At 37.9% G+C, this 18,338-nt stretch overlaps 3 non-coding genes across 3 annotated transcripts; all 3 read right to left on the bottom strand.

The window, feature by feature from the left end:
• Positions 1 to 7,283: 7,283 nt before the first annotated feature.
• Positions 7,284 to 7,357, bottom strand: TRNAN-AUU (transfer RNA asparagine (anticodon AUU)). Its single transcript has one exon. It is a non-coding gene; the product is annotated as a tRNA-Asn (tRNA).
• Positions 7,358 to 13,126: 5,769 nt separating this feature from the next.
• Positions 13,127 to 13,200, bottom strand: TRNAN-AUU (transfer RNA asparagine (anticodon AUU)). The gene has a single exon. It is a non-coding gene; the product is annotated as a tRNA-Asn (tRNA).
• Positions 13,201 to 17,803: 4,603 nt separating this feature from the next.
• Positions 17,804 to 17,877, bottom strand: TRNAN-AUU (transfer RNA asparagine (anticodon AUU)). The gene has a single exon. It is a non-coding gene; the product is annotated as a tRNA-Asn (tRNA).
• Positions 17,878 to 18,338: the final 461 nt, after the last annotated feature.

The raw sequence follows: 18,338 nt of genomic DNA, 5'->3' as shown, positions 1-18,338 counted from the left end.
TTAAGCCGCTTAGCCGATTCAATCTATTGCAGGTTCTTATGGTCAGTCAATACCGAAATAGTATGTTTTGCTCCCTCCAGCCAATGCCTCCACTCCTCGAAAGCCCATTTTACCGCCAGTAACTCCCGATTACCAACGTCATAGTTGGATTCAGCGGAGGAGAATTTCCTGGACATAAAGGCACAAGGATGTAACTCCAGAGACTCCGGATCCTTTTGAGAAAGGATAGCCCCCACTCCAACCTCCGAGGCATCAACCTCCACCACAAAGGGCAATTCCGGATTAGGAAGTCTGAGGACTGGAGCCGAGACAAAGGCTTGTTTCAAGGCCCGGAAGGACAACTCAGCTTCACGCGACCAGTTGGTAGGATCCGCTCCTTTCTTTGTCAGAGCTACAATGGGAGCAACCAGGTCAGAAAAAGAATGAATGAACCTCCTATAATAATTCGCAAACCCTAAAAAACGCTTAATTGCTTTTAAATTGGTGGGTTGCGCCCAACTAAGGATGGCCTGGAGTTTCTTTGGTTCCATGGAAAATCCCTGAGGGGAAATTATGTACCCTAAAAAAGATACTTCCGTGACATGAAACTCACACTTCTCCAGCTTGGCATATAAATGATTCTCACATAACTTTTGAAGAACCAGACGCACCTGGGTAACATGTTGTTCCATTGATTTAGAAAAAATCAGGATGTCGTCTAAGTAAACGACCACGAATTTCCCTAGGAAGTCACGGAGCACATCGTTAATGAGGTCTTGAAAAACTGCCGGAGCATTGGACAGGCCGAACGGCATCACCAGGTATTCGTAGTGACCCGACTGAGTACTGAAGGCCGTTTTCCACTCATCTCCAGATTTAATTCGGATGAGGTTGTACGCTCCTCTAAGGTCAATTTTAGAAAAAAATCACAGCAGAACGTAACTGATCAAAGAGTACAGAAATCAACGGCAAAGGATAGGTGTTTTTAACTGAGATCTTATTCAGGGCTCTAAAATCAATGCAAGGTCTAAGCGAGCCATCCTTTTTCTCCACAAAGAAGAAGCCTGCACTTAAAGGAGATTTTGATGGTCTAATAAATCCTTTCTCAAGGCTCTCCTTTACATAATCATTCATAGCCGCAGTTTCTGGCCCGGATAATGCATATAATCTTCCCTTTGGCAATGCGGCACCAGGAATTAACTCAATAGCACAATCATAAGGCCGATGGGGAGGCAGAATGTCCGCATTGCCTTTGGAGAAAACATCAGCAAACTCCTGGTATTCCACCGGAATGAGTTCTGGAATGATAGCTGCTACTCTGACTGGAAACGTGATACATTCCTTATCACAAAAAGTACCCCAATGTGAAATCTCCCCCGACCGCCAATCAATGGTGGGATTATGAAAGGCCAGCCAAGGGTGACCCAGAACAACTGGAACTGCTGGGCAATGTGTAAGAAAGAACTCGATTTTCTCGGAATGTAGAGCTCCTACTGTAAGTAGTACAGGAGGTGTACGGAGAGAAATAATCCCATTAGACAGCGGACTCCCATCTAAGCCATGCATGGTGACACACCTACCCAAAGGTAACTGAGGAATGCCTAAGGCCTTAGCCCAAGTTAAATCCATAAAGTTTCCTGCAGCTCCACTGTCAACAAAAGCCGACACCAAAGAACTGAGGCTGCCAAAGGAAACTTTAACTGGGACTAAAAGGGAGTTATTCGAGGAGATAAGCTGCAGACCTAGGTGAACCCCCTCACAATTCACCTGGTCAAAGCGTTTCCCGACTTGTTCGGACAATTACGAGCAAAATGTCCCTTACCCCCACAGTACAGACAAAGACCAGAATTTTGCCTTCTGGCTCTTTCTTCAGGAGACAGCCGGGAGAGACCCATCTGCATGGTCTCCTCTACGTCTTCAGGAATGGAATATACACACGGACTTGACCTTACAGGTGCTCCTTTTTCAGCCCTCCGCTCTCTGAGACGACGATCAATCTTAATAGAAAGCTCCATGAGTTTATCGAGAGTCTCAGGAGCGGGGTACTGAAGGAGACTGTCTTTTATAGACTCTGATAAGCCGAGGCGAAACTGACTGCGCAGGGCTGGGTCATTCCAGCCACAGTCGTTCGACCAACGGCGAAACTCCGTACAATAAACCTCTGCAGGATTTCTACCCTGTCTGAGAGCGCGCAACTGACTTTCAGCGGACGCCTCTCTATCAGGGTCATCATACAAGAGCCCTAAAGACTCAAAAAAAGCGTCAATTGACAACAATGCCGGATCCTCTGCTCTTAAACCAAATGCCCAGGACTGAGGATCCCCCTGGAGCAAAGAAATAATAAACCCGACCCCCTGAGATTCAGTACCCGAGGAAGTCGGTCTTAAACGAAAATAAAGTTTACAGGATTCTTTAAAATTAAAAAAACTCTTTTCTATCACCAGAAAAACGGTCAGGCAAATGCATCTTTGGTTCAGGGACTACCCTTGGGGAAGCTCGCAAAAGATCTTCCTGCGACTTCACCCGAAGAGAAAGATCCTGAACCATCTGAGTAAGTTCTTGAATCTGGCTGACTAAGAGCTGACCAGGATTTGGCCCTAAACCTGTTGGATTCATGAGGCCGATACACTCTCACAAAACTGAATGAGCAAAAATTAAACCCTGTTTAATTTTAAGTTTTGGTATGGCCGGTAATAATGTTATGATTCCAGCACTCTGGTCAGAGAAGATCTTATGGCAAGGACTGGAGCACTGGAACGGAATGCTGGGGAAGGGAGCAGGACAGGAAAATAGCCCCTGGCGCCCTAACTCTGTTGTCTCACCCGTGTTGTCAGAAATCCCCTGCGAGACTATGGTTTCTTGAGCCCTTGGCAGCCGCGTTTGAAGGGCGGATTATGTCTGCCCAACTTCGATGCCCCCCGGTCTTAATGAGAGACAAAGGGAAACCTGAGACAGGGTGATAACAAGAGGCCCTCTAACTAAACAACCAGGCCAGGGGCTAAGCAAACTCAAAACTATAATATGTGCGGAGAAACCGCCAGGAAAAAGGACAACCAAAATATCCACTTGTCCAATTCTCCTACCCGGCACCGCCAAGTACCAGAGAGGACTTGTGGAAGCGGAACCCTCCGCAAATGCTCCAAACACAAAATATAAAAGGTAAAGCGGCTGAGCCGCAACACACGGCAGAGCCGCAACTCACGAACACCACTGGATATAAAACGGTGATCAGTCAGGACTCCAGGGAACCAAACGACCTCTTGGGATGAGATGACAACTCCCGAATACCGGACTTCTGCGGACTGGAATGACCGGATACAGCAGGACTGGAAACAGACTCTCAGCAAACAAAGGCAGCATGCAGGAAGCTATTACCGGCGTCTGTGAGAAGCCCTGGGAGTGTATTTAACAAGGAGTCCTCCAATCAGCTGCTAAAGGCTGATTAGAATAAATGCCGTGCAGCTGCCTTGCTGCACGGCCAGAGAGCAGGTGAATATCTTAATTTCCTAAAGCCTAGCAATGGGGAACGCGATCCGCCAGTGGCGTCCCCGTTGCTAGGGTCCGTGCGGCTCAGCGCGCCCGGCGTCTAGCGTTGCTAGGGAGCCGGCGGCTGTACGTGCACGGCGTCTCTAGTTGCTAGGCGCCGGGCCGCGCAGACCATCATGCGGACCCTGGCGCCTAACAGTATGACTCCCAAAAACAACAACCGCGTCATTGGGACCAACTGCGATTTTGGCAAGTTTAGGAGCCAACCATGTTGTTGAAGAACTGTCAGGGAGAGTGCAATGTTTTGCACCAACTGGTCCCTGGATCTCGCCTTTATCAGGAGATCATCCAAGTACGGGATAATTGTGACTCCTTGCTTGCGAAGGAGAACCATAATTTCCGCCATCACCCTGGTGAAAATCCTCGGAGCCGTGGACAGACCAAACGGCAATGTCTGAAATTGGTAATGACAATCCTGAATTGCAAACCTTAGGTAGCTTGAGGCAGTGGCTAAATGGGAACATGTAAGTAGGCATCCTTTATGTCTACCAAAACCATGAAATCTCCGTCCTCCGGACTGGAGATCACTGCCCTGAGAAATTCCATCTTGAAATTGAATTTCTTTAGGAAGAAATTGAGGGATTTCAGATTTAAGATTGGTCTGACTGAGCCGTCCGGCTTCGGGACCACGAAGAGGCTTGAATAAAAACCTTCTCCCTGCTGACAAAGGCCAATTTGAACAATCGGTGAGGGGGAACGTCTTGAAACCCCAGTTTGTACCCTTGGGACACTATTTGTAAAACCCACGAGTCCAGGTCCGAATGAATCCAGAACTGACTGAAGAGTTTTAGACGTGCCCCCACTGGTGTGGGCTCCTGCAAGAAAGCCCCAGTGTCATGCAGTGGATTTGGCAGAAGCAGAGGACAATCTCTGGTCCTGCGATCTTGAAGAGGCTACAGACCTCTTCCTTTTCCTTCCTCTACCTGCAAAGAAAGGGGAATCTAAACTTCTTGCATATCTATTGGGCCAAAATGACTGCGGTAGATAATGATGCGTCTTCATCCGTTGACAGGGAACATAGGGCAAGAAGGTTGACTTACCATTGAAATGAGGATGCATCTTGCTGCCTTTCCAATGAAGCAAGTTTAATTTAGTAATAGGTGAAAAACCATCCTTACAAAGGTGTTAATCAGAGACTTGGCTTTGTGGACACTTTTCAGAGAACAAATTTGTTAGCATAAAAATAAAGCCAGAAAATGAAGAGCTGTTTAATCACGCAATTTGATTTTTTTGCCAGCATATTTCTTTTTCTCTGCAACCCACTGCTAAATTGTGATTCCTAGATGTTTTTATAAAATCACTGAATCAAATCTAACTCTGATTACATCAGAGAAGGCCAGGTACCCTACACCATAACAGGGGGTATGAAATTTGACTTGTCTACTTAAAGATCACCAAAATCTGATAACAAGGTCAAGTACGTCCCTGGGTGGGATTGAACCACCAACCTTTTGGTTAATAGCCGTACACACTAACTGATTGCGCCACAGAGACACTTTGCAAAAGTACATACTGACAAAGGCTAATAAGCATTCATCTAAAACGTTTCCTAGAAAAACTTTAAAAAGTCAATAATCTGGAGAGTTTTTGTAAGATGTTTCTTCCATCAACCAACGAAGAAACACATTGGTACTTTCCCATGATGAGTGAGTGCTTCAGGATCTCTTGCACTTACATGTGCAGCAGAGTACAGCAATGGAAGCATGCTAGGCCCATAACCCAGAGGTAGGCAGATTGAAACTATCTTCTGCTATATGCATTTTTTTTTGTTAATTAAAGTAATCCAAAACTGGGATTGATATTTTGGCTCTTTTATTTTTACTTAAAGTACAACAACTTTTACCATTTTAATTTGTTTTAATAGTATATTGACAGTATTGTTTTCTTTCAAAAATCCACTTAATTTTCTTTACCCTATTATTAAAATGGTAATTGACAAAAACAAACTACATTGTCACCAGAAGAGCAATACAAAATGTACAAGTGATATATTAAAATCATATTTCCAGCTTGCATTTCAATGATGCATTGGGGCAACGATTTTGTGAGAAACATCTTCACCCTTAAATAAAGATTTTCTTAATTCCTTACCTGTGTGCTAATTAGATATCACCTTGTTTTCATATTAAACAGACTTCCACATGAGAAAGCAGCAAGGATGCAGTGGCGTTAATGTTTCCTGGTGTCAACTTGTATTATTTCAGTAGACATTGAAATGAGGATGCATCTTGCTGCCTTTCCAATGAAGCAAGTTTAATTTAGTAATAGGTGAAAAACCATCCTTACAAAGGTGTTAATCAGAGACTTGGCTTTGTGGACACTTTTCAGAGAACAAATTTGTTAGCATAAAAATAAAGCCAGAAAATGAAGAGCTGTTTAATCACTCAATTGGATTTTTCTGCCAGCATATTTTTTTTCTCTGCAACCCACTGCTAAATTGTGCTTCCTAGCTGTTTTTATAAAATCACTGAATCAAATCTAACTCTGATTACATCAGAGAAGGCCAGGTACCCTACACCGTAACAGGGGGTTTGAAATTTTGACTTGTCTACTTAAAGATCACCAAAATCTGATAACAAGGGAAATTAGGTCCCTGGGTGGGATTGAACCACCAACCTTATGGTTAATAGCCGTACATACTAATTGATTGCGCCACAGAGACACTTTGCAAAAGTCCATACTGACAAAGGCTAATAAGCATTCATCTAAAACGTTTCCTAGAAAAACTTTAAAAAGTCAATAATCTGGAGAGTTTTTGTAAGATGTTTCTTCCATCAACCAACGAAGAAACACATTGGTACTTTCCCATGATGAGTGAGTGCTTCAGGATCTCTTGCACTTACATGTGCAGCAGAGTACTGCAATGGAAGCATGCTGGGCCCATAACCCAGAGGTAGGCAGATTGAAACTATCCTCTGCTATATGCATTTTTTTTTGTTAATTAAAGTAATCCAAAACTGGGATTGATATTTTGTCTCTTTTATTTTTACTTAAAGTACAATAACTTTTACCATTTTAATTTGTTTTAATAGTATATTGACAGTATTGTTTTCTTTCAAAAATCCACTTCATTTTCTTTACCCTATTATTAAAATGGTAATTGACAAAAACAAACTACATTGTCACCAGAAGAGCAATACAAAATGTACAAGTGATATATTAAAATCATCTTTCCAGCTTGAATTTCAATGATGCATTGGGTCAACAAATTTGTGAGAAACATCTTCACCCTTAAATAAAGATTTTCTTAATTCCTTACCTGTGTGCTAATTAGATATCACCTTGTTTTCATATTAAACAGACTTCCACATGAGAAAGCAGCAAGGATGCAGTGGCGTTAATGTTTCCTGGTGTCAACTTGTATTATTTCAGTAGACATTGAAATGAGGATGCATCTTGCTGCCTTTCCAATGAAGCAAGTTTAATTTAGTAATAGGTGAAAAACCATCCTTACAAAGGTGTTAATCAGAGACTTGGCTTTGTGGACACTTTTCAGAGAACAAATTTGTTAGCATAAAAATAAAGCCAGAAAATGAAGAGCTGTTTAATCACTCGATTGGATTTTTCTGCCAGCATATTTTTTTTCTCTGCAACCCACTGCTAAATTGTGCTTCCTAGCTGTTTTTTTATAAAATCACTGAATCAAATCTAACTCTGATTACATCAGAGAAGGCCATGTACCCTACACCATAAGAGGGGGTTTGAAATTTTGACTTGTCTACTTAAATATCACCAAAATCTGATCACAAGTTTAATTAGGTCCCTGGGTGGGATTGAACCACCAACCTTTCGGTTAATAGCCGAACACACTAACCGATTGCGCCACAGAGACACTTTGCAAAAAGTGCCTACTGACAAAGGCTAATAAGCATACATCTAGAACGTTTCCTAGAAAAACATTAAAAAATCAATAATCTGGAGAGTTTTTGTAAGATGTTTCTTCCATCAACTAACGAATAAACACATTGGTACTTTCCCATGATGAGTGAGTGCTTCAGGATCTCTTGCACTTACATGTGCAGCAGAGTACTGCAATGGAAGCATGCTGGACCCATAACCCAGAGGTAGGCAGATTGAAACTATCCTTTGCTATATGCATTTTTTTTGTTAATTTAAGTAATCAAAACTGGGATTGATATTTTTGCTCTTTTATTTTTACTTAAAGTACAATAACTTTTACCATTTTAATTTGTTTTAATAGTATATTGACAGTATAGTTTTCTTTCAAAAATCCACTTAATTTTCTTTACCCTGTTATTAAAATGGTAATTGACAAAAAAAACTACATTGTCACCAGAAGAGCAATACAAAATGTACAAGTGATATATTAAAATCATCTTTCCAGCTTGAATTTCAATGATGCATTGGGGCAACAATTTTGTGAGAAACATCTTCACCCTTAAATAAAGATTTTCGTAATTCCTTACCTGTGTGCTAATTAGATATCACCTTGTTTTCACATTAAACAGACTTCCACATGAGAAAGCAGCAAGGATGCAGTGGCGTTAATGTTTCCTGGTGTCAACCTGTATTATTTCAGTAGACATTGAAATGAGGATGCATCTTGCTGCCTTTCCAATGAAGCAAGTTTAATTTAGTAATAGGTGAAAAACCATCCCTACAAAGGTGTTAATCAGAGACTTGGCTTTGTGGACACTTTTCAGAGAACAAATTTGTTAGCATAAAAATAAAGCAAGAAAATTAAGAGCTGTTAAATCAAGCAATTTGATTTTTTTGCAAGCATATTTCTTTTTCTCTGCAACCCACTGCTAAATTGTGCTTCCTAGATGTTTTTATAAAATCACTGAATCAAATCTAACTCTGATTACATCAGAGAAGGCCAGGTACCCTACACAATAAGAGGGGGTTTGAAATTTTGACTTGTCTACTTAAATATCACCAAAATCTGATAACAAGGTCAATTACGTCCCTGGGTGGGATTGAACCACCAACCTTTTGGTTAATAGCCATACACACTAACTGATTGCGCCACAGAGACACTTTGCAAAAGTACATACTGACAAAGGCTAATAAGCATTCATCTAAAACGTTTCCTAGAAAAACTTAATAAAGTCAATAATCTGGAGAGTTTTTGTAAGATGTTTCTTCTATCAACCAACGAAGAAACACATTGGTACTTTCCCATGATGAGTGAGTGCTTCAGGATCTCTTGCACTTACATGTGCAGCAGAGTACAGCAATGGAAGCATGCTGGGCCCATAACCCAGAGGTAGGCAGATTGAAACTATCCTCTGCTATATGCATTTTTTTGTTTGTTAATTAAAGTATTCCAAAACTGGGATTGATATTTTGGCTCTTTTATTTTTACTTAAAGTACAATAACTTTTACCATTTTAATTTGTTTTAATAGTATATTGACAGTTTTGTTTTCTTTCAAAAATCCACTTCATTTTCTTTACCCTATTATTAAAATGGTAATTGACAAAAACAAACTACATTGTCACCAGAAGAGCAATACAAAATGTACAAGTGATATATTAAAATCATCTTTCCAGCTTGAATTTCAATGATGCATTGGGGCAACGATTTTGTGAGAAACATCTTCACCCTTAAATAAAGATTTTCTTAATTCCTTACCTGTGTGCTAATTAGATATCACCTTGTTTTCACATTAAACAGACTTCCACATGAGAAAGCAGCAAGGATGCAGTGGCGTTAATGTTTCCTGGTGTCAACCTGTATTATTTCAGTAGACATTGAAATGAGGATGCATCTTGCTGCCTTTCCAATGAAGCAAGTTTAATTTAGTAATAGGTGAAAAACCATCCTTACAAAGGTGTTAATCAGAGACTTGGCTTTGTGGACACTTTTCAGAGAACAAATTTGTTAGCATAAAAATAAAGCCAGAAAATAAAGAGCTGTTTAATCACTCAATTGGATTTTTCTGCCAGCATATTTTTTTTCTCTGCAACCCACTGCTAAATTGTGCTTCCTAGCTTTTTTTTATAAAATCACTGAATCAAATCTAACTCTGATTACATCAGAGAAGGCCAGGTACCCTACACAATAACAGGGAGTATGAAATTTGACTTGTCTACTTAAAGATCACCAAAATCTGATCACAAGGTCAATTACGTCCCTGGGTGGGATTGAACCACTAACCTTTTGGTTAATAGCCGTACACACTAACTGATTGCGCCACAGAGACACTTTGCAAAAGTACATACTGACAAATGCTAATAAGCATTCATCTAAAACGTTTCCTAGAAAAACTTAAAAAAGTCAATAATCTGGAGAGTTTTTGTAAGATGTTTCTTCCATCAACCAACGAAGAAACACATTGGTACTTTCCCATGATGAGTGAGTGCTTCAGGATCTCTTGCACTTACATGTGCAGCAGAGTACAGCAATGGAAGCATGCTGGGCCCATAACCCAGAGGTAGGCAGATTGAAACTATCCTCTGCTATATGCTTTTTTTTTGTTAATTAAAGTAATCCAAAACTGGGATTGATATTTTGGCTCTTTTATTTTTACTTAAAGTACAATAACTTTTACCATTTTAATTTGTTTTAATAGTATATTGACAGTATTGTTTTCTTTCAAAAATCCACTTCATTTTCTTTACCCTATTATTAAAATGGTAATTGACAAAAACAAACTACATTGTCACCAGAAGAGCAATACAAAATGTACAAGTGATATATTAAAATCATCTTTCCAGCTTGAATTTCAATGATGCATTGGGGCAACGATTTTGTGAGAAACATCTTCACCCTTAAATAAAGATTTTCTTAATTCCTTACCTGTGTGATAATTAGATATCACCTTGTTTTCGCATTAAACAGACTTCCACATGAGAAAGCAGCAAGGATGCAGTGGCGTTAATGTTTCCTGGTGTCAACTTGTATTATTTCAGTAAACATTGAAATGAGGATGCATCTTGCTGCCTTTCCAATGAAGCAAGTTTAATTTAGTAATAGGTGAAAAACTATCCTTACAAAGGTGTTAATCAGAGACTTGGCTTTGTGGACACTTTTCAGAGAACAAATTTGTTAGCATAAAAATAAAGCCAGAAAATGAAGAGCTGTTTAATCACTCAATTGGATTTTTCTGCCAGCATATTTTTTATCTCTGCAAACCACTGCTAAATTGTGCTTCCTCGCTGTTTTTATAAAATCAATGAATCAAATCTAACTCTGATTACATCAGAGAAGGCCAGGTACCCTACACCATAAGAGGGGGTTTGAAATTTTGACTTGTCTACTTAAAGATCACCAAAAGCTGATAACAAGATCAATTACATCCCAGGGTGGGATTGAACCACCAACCTTTTAGTTAATAGCCGTACACAATAACTGATTGCGCCACAGAGACACTTTGCGAAAGTGCATACTGACAAAGGCTAATAAGCATTCATCTAAAACGTTTCCTAGAAAAACTTTAAAAAGTCAATAATCTGGAGAGTTTTTGTAAGATGTTTCTTCCATCAACCAACGAAGAAACACATTGGTACTTTCCCATGATGAGTGAGTGCTTCAGGATCTCTTGCACTTACATGTGCAGCAAAGTACAGCAATGGAAGCATGCTGGGTTCATAACCCAGAGGTAGGCAGATTGAAACTATCCTCTGCTGTATGCTTTTTTTTTTTAATTAAAGTAATCCAAAACTGGGATTGATATTTTGGCTCTTTTATTTTTACTTAAAGTACAATAACTTTTACCATTTTAATTTGTTTTAATAGTATATTGACAGTATTGTTTTCTTTCAAAAATCCACTTAATTTTCTTTACCCTATTATTAAAATGGTAATTGACAAAAACAAACTACATTGTCACCAGAAGAGCAATACAAAATGTACAAGTGATATATTAAAATCATCTTTCCAGCTTGAATTTCAATGATGCATTGGGGCAACGATTTTGTGAGAAACATCTTCACCCTTAAATAAAGATTTTCTTAATTCCTTACCTGTGTGCTAATTAGATATCACCTTGTTTTCGCATTAAACAGACTTCCACATGAGAAAGCAGCAAGGATGCAGTGGCGTTAATGTTTCCTGGTGTCAACTTGTATTATTTCAGTAGACATTGAAATGAGGATGCATCTTGCTGCCTTTCCAATGAAGCAAGTTAAATTTAGTAATAGGTGAAAAACCATCCCTACAAAGGTGTTAATCAGAGACTTGGCTTTGTGGACACTTTTCAGAGAACAAATTTGTTAGCATAAAAATAAAGCCAGAAAATGAAGAGCTGTTTAATCACTCAATTGGATTTTTTTTGCCAGCATATTTTTTTTCTCTGCAACCCACTGCTAAATTGTGCTTCCTAGCTGTTTTTTATAAAATCACTGAATCAAATCTAACTCTGATTACATCAGAGAAGGCCAGGTACCCTACACAATAAGAGGGGGTTTGAAATTTTGACTTGTCTACTTAAATATCACCAAAATCTGATCACAAGGTCAATTACATTCCTGGGTGGGATTGAACCACCAACCTTTTGGTTAATAGCCTTACACACTAACCAATTGCACCACAGAGACACTTTGCAAAAAGTACATACTGACAAAGGCTAATAAGCATTCATCAAGAACGTTTCCTAGAAAAACTTTAAAAAGTCAATAATCTGGAGAGTTTTTGTAAGATGTTTCTTCCATCAACCAATGAAGAAACACATTGGTACTTTCCCATGATGAGTGAGTGCTTCAGGATCTCTTGCACTTACATGTGCAGCAGAGTACTGCAATGGAAGCATGCTGGACCCATAACCCAGAGATAGGTAGATTGAAACTATCCTCTGCTATATGCATTTTTTTTTGTTAATTAAAGTAATCCAAAACTGGGATTGATATTTTGTCTCTTTTATTTTTACTAAAAGTACAATAACTTTTACCATTTTAATTTGTTTTAATAGTATATTGACAGTATTGTTTTCTTTCAAAAATCCACTTCATTTTCTTTACCCTATTATTAAAATGGTAATTGACAAAAACAAACTACATTGTCACCAGAAGAGCAATACAAAATGTACAAGTGATATATTAAAATCATCTTTCCAGCTTGAATTTCAATGATGCATTGGGGCAATGATTTTGGGAGAAACATCTTCACCCTTAAATAAAGATTTTCTTAATTCCTTACCTGTGTGATAATTAGATATCACCTTGTTTTCACATTAAACAGACTTCCACATGAGAAAGCAGCAAGGATGCAGTGGCGTTAATGTTTCCTGGTGTCAACCTGTATTATTTCAGTAGACATTGAAATGAGGATGCATCTTGCTGCCTTTCCAATGAAGCAAGTTTAATTTAGTAATAGGTGAAAAACCATCCCTACAACGGTGTTAATCAGAGACTTGGCTTTGTGGACACTTTTCAGAGAACAAATTTGTTAGCATAAAAATAAAGCCAGAAAATGAAGAGCTGTTTAATCACTCAGTTGGATTTTTTTTGCCAGCATATTTTTTTTCTCTGCAACCCACTGCTAAATTGTGCTTCCTATCTGTTTTTTATAAAATCACTGAATCAAATCTAACTCTGATTACATCAGAGAAGGCCATGTACCCTACACCATAAGAGGGGGTTTGAAATTTTGACTTGTCTACTTAAATATCACCAAAATCTGATCAGAAGTTTAATTAGGTCCCTGGGTGGGATTGAACCACCAACCTTTCGGTTAATAGCCGAACACACTAACCGATTGCGCCACAGAGACACTTTGCAAAAAGTGCATACTGACAAAGGCTAATAAGCATTCATCTAGAACGTTTCCTAGAAAAACTTAATAAAGTCAATAATCTGGAGAGTTTTTGTAAGATGTTTCTTCTATCAACCAACGAAGAAACACATTGGTACTTTCCCATGATGAGTGAGTGCTTCAGGATCTCTTGCACTTACATGTGCAGCAGAGTACAGCAATGGAAGCATGCTGGGCCCATAACCCAGAGGTAGGCAGATTGAAACTATCCTCTGCTATATGCATTTTTTTGTTTGTTAATTAAAGTATTCCAAAACTGGGATTGATATTTTGGCTCTTTTATTTTTACTTAAAGTACAATAACTTTTACCATTTTAATTTGTTTTAATAGTATATTGACAGTTTTGTTTTCTTTCAAAAATCCACTTCATTTTCTTTACCCTATTATTAAAATGGTAATTGACAAAAACAAACTACATTGTCACCAGAAGAGCAATACAAAATGTACAAGTGATATATTAAAATCATCTTTCCAGCTTGAATTTCAATGATGCATTGGGGCAACAATTTTGTGAGAAACATCTTCACCCTTAAATAAAGATTTTCGTAATTCCTTACCTGTGTGCTAATTAGATATCACCTTGTTTTCACATTAAACAGACTTCCACATGAGAAAGCAGCAAGGATGCAGTGGCGTTAATGTTTCCTGGTGTCAACTTGTATTATTTCAGTAGACATTGAAATGAGGATGCATCTTGCTGCCTTTCCAATGAAGCAAGTTTAATTTAGTAATAGGTGAAAAACCATCCCTACAAAGGTGTTAATCAGAGACTTTGCTTTGTGGACACTTTTCAGAGAACAAATTTGTTAGCATAAAAATAAAGCCAGAAAATGAAGAGCTGTTTAATCACTCAATTGGATTTTTCTGCCAGCATATTTCTTTTTCTCTACAACCCACTGCTAAATTGTGCTTCCTAGATGTTTTTATAAATCACTGAATCAAATCTAACTCTGATTACATCAGAGAAGGCCAGGTACCCTACACCATAACAGGGGGTTTGAAATTTTGACTTGTCTACTTAAAGATCACCAAAATCTGATAACAAGGTCAATTACGTACCTGGGTGGGATTGAACCACCAACCTTTTGGTTAATAGCCGTACACACTAACTGATTGCGCCACAGAGACACATTGCAGAAGTATATACTGACAAGGGCTAATAAGCATTCATCTAAAACGTTTCCTAGAAAAACTTTAAAAAGTTAATAATCTGGAGAGTTTTTGTAAGATGTTTCTTCCATCAACCAACGAAGAAACACATTGGTACTTTCCCATGATGAGTGAGTGCTTCAGGATCTCTTGCACTTACATGTGCAGCAGAGTACAGCAATGGAAGCATGCTGGGCCCATAACCCAGAGGTAGGCAGATTGAAACTATCCTCTGCTATATGCTTTTTTTTTGTTAATTAAAGTAATCCAAAACTGGGATTGATATTTTGGCTCTTTTATTTTTACTTAAAGTACAATAACTTTTACCATTTTAATTTGTTTTAATAGTATATTGACAGTATTGTTTTCTTTCAAAAATCCACTTCATTTTCTTTACCCTATTATTAAAATGGTAATTGACAAAAACAAACTACATTGTCACCAGAAGAGCAATACAAAATGTACAAGTGATATATTAAAATCATCTTTCCAGCTTGAATTTCAATGATGCATTGGGGCAACGATTTTGTGAGAAACATCTTCACCCTTAAATAAAGATTTTCTTAATTCCTTACCTGTGTGATAATTAGATATCACCTTGTTTTCGCATTAAACAGACTTCCACATGAGAAAGCAGCAAGGATGCAGTGGCGTTAATGTTTCCTGGTGTCAACTTGTATTATTTCAGTAGACATTGAAATGAGGATGCATCTTGCTGCCTTTCCAATGAAGCAAGTTTAATTTAGTAATAGGTGAAAAACCATCCTTACAAAGGTGTTAATCAGAGACTTGGCTTTGTGGACACTTTTCAGAGAACAAATTTGTTAGCATAAAAATAAAGCCAGAAAATGAAGAGCTGTTTAATCACTCAATTGGATTTTTCTGCCAGCATATTTTTTTTCTCTGCAAACCACTGCTAAATTGTGCTTCCTCGCTGTTTTTATAAAATCAATGAATCAAATCTAACTCTGATTACATCAGAGAAGGCCAGGTACCCTACACCATAAGAGGGGGTTTGAAATTTTGACTTGTCTACTTAAAGATCACCAAAAGCTGATAACAAGATCAATTACATCCCTGGGTGGGATTGAACCACCAACCTTTTAGTTAATAGCCGTACACACTAACTGATTGCGCCACAGAGACACTTTGCGAAAGTGCATACTGACAAAGGCTAATAAGCATTCATCTAAAACGTTTCCTAGAAAAACTTTAAAAAGTCAATAATCTGGAGAGTTTTTGTAAGATGTTTCTTCCATCAACCAACGAAGAAACACATTGGTACTTTCCCATGATGAGTGAGTGCTTCAGGATCTCTTGCACTTACATGTGCAGCAAAGTACAGCAATGGAAGCATGCTGGGTTCATAACCCAGAGGTAGGCAGATTGAAACTATCCTCTGCTGTATGCTTTTTTTTTTTAATTAAAGTAATCCAAAACTGGGATTGATATTTTGGCTCTTTTATTTTTACTTAAAGTACAATAACTTTTACCATTTTAATTTGTTTTAATAGTATATTGACAGTATTGTTTTCTTTCAAAAATCCACTTAATTTTCTTTACCCTATTATTAAAATGGTAATTGACAAAAACAAACTACATTGTCACCAGAAGAGCAATACAAAATGTACAAGTGATATATTAAAATCATCTTTCCAGCTTGAATTTCAATGATGCATTGGGGCAACGATTTTGTGAGAAACATCTTCACCCTTAAATAAAGATTTTCTTAATTCCTTACCTGTGTGCTAATTAGATATCACCTTGTTTTCGCATTAAACAGACTTCCACATGAGAAAGCAGCAAGAATGCAGTGGCGTTAATGTTTCCTGGTGTCAACTTGTATTATTTCAGTAGACATTGAAATGAGGATGCATCTTGCTGCCTTTCCAATGAAGCAAGTTTAATTTAGTAATAGGTGAAAAACCATCCCTACAAAGGTGTTAATCAGAGACTTGGCTTTGTGGACACTTTTCAGAGAACAAATTTGTTAGCATAAAAATAAAGCCAGAAAATGAAGAGCTGTTTAATCACTCAATTGGATTTTTTTTGCCAGCATATTTTTTTTCTCTGCAACCCACTGCTAAATTGTGCTTCCTAGCTGTTTTTTATAAAATCACTGAATCAAATCTAACTCTGATTACATCAGAGAAGGCCAGGTACCCTACACAATAAGAGGGGGTTTGAAATTTTGACTTGTCTACTTAAATATCACCAAAATCTGATCACAAGGTCAATTACGTTCCTGGGTGGGATTGAACCACAAACCTTTTGGTTAATAGCCTTACACACTAACCAATTGCACCACAGAGACACTTTGCAAAAAGTACATACTGACAAAGGCTAATAAGCATTCATCAAGAACGTTTCCTAGAAAAACTTTAAAAAGTCAATAATCTGGAGAGTTTTTGTAAGATGTTTCTTCCATCAACCAATGAAGAAACACATTGGTACTTTCCCATGATGAGTGAGTGCTTCAGGATCTCTTGCACTTACATGTGCAGCAGAGTACTGCAATGGAAGCATGCTGGGCCCATAACCCAGAGATAGGTAGATTGAAACTATCCTCTGCTATATGCATTTTTTTTTGTTAATTAAAGTAATCCAAAACTGGGATTGATATTTTGTCTCTTTTATTTTTACTTAAAGTACAATAACTTTTACCATTTTAATTTGTTTTAATAGTATATTGACAGTATTGTTTTCTTTCAAAAATCCACTTCATTTTCTTTACCCTATTATTAAAATGGTAATTGACAAAAACAAACTACATTGTCACCAGAAGAGCAATACAAAATGTACAAGTGATATATTAAAATCATCTTTCCAGCTTGAATTTCAATGATGCATTGGGGCAACGATTTTGTGAGAAACATCTTCACCCTTAAATAAAGATTTTCTTAATTCCTTACCTGTGTGATAATTAGATATCACCTTGTTTTCACATTAAACAGACTTCCACATGAGAAAGCAGCAAGGATGCAGTGGCGTTAATGTTTCCTGGTGTCAACCTGTATTATTTCAGTAGACATTGAAATGAGGATGCATCTTGCTGCCTTTCCAATGAAGCAAGTTTAATTTAGTAATAGGTGAAAAACCATCCCTACAACGGTGTTAATCAGAGACTTGGCTTTGTGGACACTTTTCAGAGAACAAATTTGTTAGCATAAAAATAAAGCCAGAAAATGAAGAGCTGTTTAATCACTCAATTGGATTTTTTTTGCTAGCATATTTTTTTTCTCTGCAACCCACTGCTAAATTGTGCTTCCTAGCTGTTTTTTATAAAATCACTGAATCAAATCTAACTCTGATTACATCAGAGAAGGCCATGTACCCTACACCATAAGAGGGGGTTTGAAATTTTGACTTGTCTACTTAAATATCACCAAAATCTGATCACAAGTTCAATAAGGTCCCTGGGTGGGATTGAACCACCAACCTTTCGGTTAATAGCCGAACACACTAACCGATTGCGCCACAGAGACACTTTGCAAAAAGTGCCTACTGACAAAGGCTAATAAGCATACATCTAGAACGTTTCCTAGAAAAACATTAAAAAATCAATAATCTGGAGAGTTTTTGTAAGATGTTTCTTCCATCAACTAACGAATAAACACATTGGTACTTTCCCATGATGAGTGAGTGCTTCAGGATCTCTTGCACTTACATGTGCAGCAGAGTACTGCAATGGAAGCATGCTGGACCCATAACCCAGAGGTAGGCAGATTGAAACTATCCTTTGCTATATGCATTTTTTTTGTTAATTTAAGTAATCAAAACTGGGATTGATATTTTTGCTCTTTTATTTTTACTTAAAGTACAATAACTTTTACCATTTTAATTTGTTTTAATAGTATATTGACAGTATAGTTTTCTTTCAAAAATCCACTTAATTTTCTTTACCCTGTTATTAAAATGGTAATTGACAAAAAAAACTACATTGTCA

The sequence above is a fragment of the Pseudophryne corroboree genome, unplaced genomic scaffold (assembly GCF_028390025.1).
Source record: "Pseudophryne corroboree isolate aPseCor3 unplaced genomic scaffold, aPseCor3.hap2 scaffold_2174, whole genome shotgun sequence".
NCBI classification, from domain to species: Eukaryota; Metazoa; Chordata; class Amphibia; order Anura; family Myobatrachidae; genus Pseudophryne; species Pseudophryne corroboree.
This window is presented reverse-complemented; position numbering and strand designations above follow the sequence as displayed.